Genomic DNA, 5078 nt, shown 5'->3' on the forward strand with positions numbered 1-5078 from the left:
AACCAAAATTTTCGGGGCGCTGCCCCAAACCCCATAGAGTGGGGTTACTTGCACCCCTCAAACCCCCTGTGACTCTCCCTACTACACAATCGGCGCAACGAATGGGGGGCTCTGCCCCCCCTTCTAACCCCAGGTTAACTATGTGGGCAAGTCGTGGAAAAAATATAACACAACCCAACAAAAATTGAATTATATAAAATTATTTTAGAAATAGACTTTTTCACCTAAATGTGGCAAAACAATTTCAAGAAAGAATGTGATTGTTTGTTATTTAAAATACATTTTTGAATGCATAAATGGATCCAACACCCTAAAGAATCACGCAGAGCACTTGAGTTCTATAGAATACACAACTTAAACTCAATTTTTTAAAAATCTTTGTCAAATTTTAATTAAAAATAATGCAAAAAAATATTGTGAAAAGAGCCATATTAAATATATATATAGAATCAATGAGATGTAGGTGTAATATATATATCATAAATGAATGAAATGAATGAGATCTTGGGATTTATTTCTCGCCGAAACCAATTCATATATAAATGGAATGACCCTCCAAATGATGAGATGAATGAGACCTTGGGATTTATTTCTCACCGAAACCAATGCATATATGAATGGAATGACTTTTGTTGTATGATGTCCAACGTGGAGAGAATACGAATGGATTTTCAGTCGAGTATGAAAAAAAATTGTTAGAGAGTACTCAACACAGAGATTGTGCAACGGTCGCAAAGCATAGAGAGAAAATGTGTGCTCTCACTTTCTCAATGGTTTAGGGAGCAGAAAAAATGGTAGTAGGCATGAGTTAAAAAGGGAAATGTTAAAGTTGAGACTTGCGCTCTAATACCATCTTAGATTAAGTATTTGGTAACGTTATAAATTTAAATTTTATTAATATCATCTTAGGCTAGGCATTTGGTAACTCTATAAATTTAAACTTTATTAAGAAAATCATCAATATATATAGGTGAGAATTTTAGGATTCACATTCCAATGATTTCATATTCTCATTTTGTATTCACATATTTACAAAATGTTTGTCTAATTTTGAAAGATTAGGTGTCAACAATAAATAATTTAAAATACTTATATTTAAACATAAAATTGAATTATATAAAATTATTTTAGAAATAGACTTTTTCACTTGAATGTAGCAAAACAATTTCAAGAAAGAATGTCATTGTTTGTTGTTTAAAATATATTTTTGAATGCATAAATGGATTCAAGGCCCTGAAAAACCCTGTGAAGCACTTGACTTCTATAGATTAAACAATTTAAATTCAAGTTTTAAAAAAAAATTGTCAAATTTTAATTAAAATTAACATTGTGAAAAAAATCATATTATATATATATATATATAATGAACCAATGAAATATAAGTGTAATAGATATCATAAATGAATGAAATGTAAGTGTAATAAATGAAATTAATATAATTGAGTTGTTTTGATTTCCGTTATTAAAATATTTTAATCTTAATAAGTTTATTTGATAAATAAATTTTAAATATTATTTAAATATATAAAAATAATAAATAAATTAAAATTTTACCATTTAAATATAAAATTGAAGTGTATAAATCGTTTTATATATGAAAGCGTAGAAAGTTAAAATTAGAATTTAGAAAATTTTGTTTTAAAAATACATTGTGTCATAATTAAATATTTATTTTATTTTAAATATATTTAGAAATATAGGTAAAATGTTTTATAATTTTAATGAAAAAATAAATAAAATTATTTTTTTGATAATTTGGGCCGCTTGTGGTCACTGCATGAGAGGATCTACAAAATTTAAACCGTTACAACTAAGGAGAGTAGGATTCCTCGATGGGGTGAGCAGTGGCTCGAGATATCCAGTGACATCCGAGCCCAATTTGTAATGTACAATGATCAAGGTTATTGAATTAAGGGGGTGGCGTGGCCCGCCCTAAACGTGCAACTGCACACAGAGAGATAATCCTTGAGTTTGGCAATTGCAATAATTATGATTTTGGTAGGGTGGTAAAGTGGGTATACTTTGAATCCATAAATTTTTATTGTTGTATGGAGGTTGACACTAGGGCTGATTCATCGGTCTACTACTAGCCAGGAGAATGAGCCACTACATGTAAAGAATTAATTGCATTGAAAAGGCTCCAGAGTTGAGGTATGGTATTTAGTGCTTCTTTTGTGGGTATCTTAACACTACACACTCAACTATCCTTGAAGATTGTTCTATGCATGTTTCCCTTAGGAATTTGACTTTTATTCGTGGTATGACTATGTACTTGTCGAAATGTTTCTTTCTATAGTATATTGCTTGGATTTTATGGATGTAAAACTTTGTTTGCATGTTGTTCATTCTGCTATGGTCTTAGTAGGGGCCAGAAGCATATTTTTCTGTTTGTAGTTTTAATTTCATAGAAAGTTGTCTTAATGGTTTGAAAAACGCACTCTTAAGTGATATCCTTATCAATAAAATCATACCTATGGTTTATGTTATGGATTGGAAGGACTTAATTTTTGTCTTAAGTTGAATGTTGGTATCTACCATACTCTCCAAGTCCATTTGCCCCTCAGCCTTTGCATCTGTCACCTTGGGTTTTGTATTATTGTCCCTATAATTGAGCTAGTTCCCAAAAGGGAGTTGTGACTCACCTAGTTCTTCGTCATTTGACTAAGTCTCACGCTGTTGTGCAGTGTAAATTGTGGGGAAAGGAAAGGGGTTTGTTTTCCCGGAGTGAGGTTTTGAGTATGGATATAGTTAACCACCATATATGACATTCCCTAAAATGGACAATGGATGACATTTATTATTTGATACCTTCCATTTTAGGTGGCCTTCAAGATAATTAAGCCTAAAACCAAAATTATTAGTTAGTGCAATCTCGTGATTACAGATTGTTGCTCAAACTTCATAGCTTCTCCCTCACTTGGAAATTTCAACCTCTGCCTTTTGTCTAAAAAGCGTATACCAACATCCTATAGCCCCAACATCCTATAGCCCCAACAGATTGAGAAGATAGGTTGATTCGCCAATGATTAAACTCAGGGGCCCACAACTAATGTAGAGCTAATCGTTGAATTTTGGGATTTAGTCATTGGACCCCGGTCACACCAGAGGGAGGCTTACTTTGTATGCTTAGACACTATTTTTTATTAGCAACTTAAAATTATGCTGGCTAGAGCTTAAGCACAACCATGCACCCTTGACAGTGTGGCTACAATCAGGAGTGAGCAATAGCAAATGAGATTGTTCATGATTCAGTTAGAAAATAGAATGGCTCGAATTGAACCATATTCCATGCATTGCTATTTTTGCTCTACCAAGCTCAAGTGCAAAGGATTAGACTCTTGTTAATTCATTTGATGAGTAATTTTTTTTATTTTAGGTAAGTAACTTTAATTTGTAGAATGAATAGTGATAGTTGTCTAGATGATGTTGTATTTATGATGCTATATTTATTTTTATATTTTTGAAACTTTTGCAAACATATAAATTTTAAATTAGATATGTAGCAATTGGATTGTCAACAAATTTGGTATCTAACTGGGTAGTTTGAAATTATAATTTTTTATTAATGAAAAAAACATTAACAACTTAACAAAATTAAATAAATGGATTTTAAAAATTAATTAAAAAACCATTTAAATAGGTAAATCTCAAAAAATATTATTTATATAAATTCAAATGAGAGCCAAATTTCAAAAAATATTAATTATATGAACTCAAATGAGTATTGTAGTTTAAATTATTTTTTAGAAGGAATCTTATAAATTTTTATTTTTTTTAATTTGATCATATGAGTATATGAATTAGTTTTTTTTGTGGTAAAAATGAATTCATCAAAATCAAAGACCTTTTAAACATCCAAAATCCTAAATCCTAAAGTTTAACACATGTAACTTAGCTTTCCCAAAAATTCTACCAGATTTTAGCGAAAATCATACCAGAATTTCTGCTATTTGTGGAGCCAATTTGTAGCCTCAGTAAACTAGAAAAAATAAACTGAAAATAAATAACCTGCCTATAGGTCCCACTGTATAGTTAAATTTTTGCAAGCCAATTAACTAAAAATAAATGCATACAGCCTAGCTCATTTAATGCCATTGTCAAACTCACATATTTGTTGCAAAAAAGCTAGCCTTTGCTGGTCCAAAAAAGGGTGGCAGTCACCACATTCATATTGACATTCAGAACGATGTAAGTGTTACTTCTCTCGAGTGACTATAACAACTGCAAGACTTTCGTAATATCCAATACAAGGAGATGGATCACAGATGCCTGTTCTCCCTGGTTCTGGTCTTCATCCTTCAATTTATTTTGGTGACAACTGTGAAAAAAATATGGTGGAAGCCTGGTCGAATGAAGAAGCATTTGGAATCGCAGGGTATCTCGGGTCCCCCATGCAGACTGCTGTATGGAAACAAAATATTGGCAAACCCTCAAAATGATATTAGATGAAAACCCCCAACAAACCATGGTCGCTCTGTATTCCATTTTCTCAGGTTCAAATTGAGAGACTGACATATTTTTGCTAGAGTGTGCCTTGTAAATGGACCGTAGCTCGTTTCCTCGTCCTGGAGGAATTATGGAATCCCACTGCCGATGTTATTGCCAGAACTGCATTTTGCACTAGCTATTTCTAAGAAAAACACATATTTGACACATAATTATTACTAAATTTTTAGGTTTAGAAGTTTGTAATTTCTAGATTAAAAAAAAAAAAAATCATAATTAAGGAATTTGAAGATACATTGACACATAATTATTAGTAAATTTTTAGGTTTAGAAGTTTGTCATTTTCTAGATTAAAAAAAAATCACAATTAAGGAATTTGAAGATACATATTTGACATTAGTAAATTTTTATGTGTCATTATTAGAGAATTTTTAGGTTTAGAAGTCTGTCATTCTCTCTTTAAAAAAAGTAGCAATAAGGGAATTTCAACCTTAGAGCTATATCTTGTATTTCTTATAATTTTCGAGCTCTAAGAATACTTGTATTTTTTGAAGTATTTGTTTTTATCTTATGAATGAAGTATTGTTTTTTTTGTATAGCTGAGGAAGCTTAATGGCTGGTTTGACATATAA

Source organism: Pinus tabuliformis, chromosome 2_1 (genome assembly GCF_031772625.1).
Source record: "Pinus tabuliformis cultivar Carrire ecotype Pingquan chromosome 2_1, CPIR1, whole genome shotgun sequence".
Lineage (NCBI taxonomy): Eukaryota > Viridiplantae > Streptophyta > Pinopsida > Pinales > Pinaceae > Pinus > Pinus tabuliformis.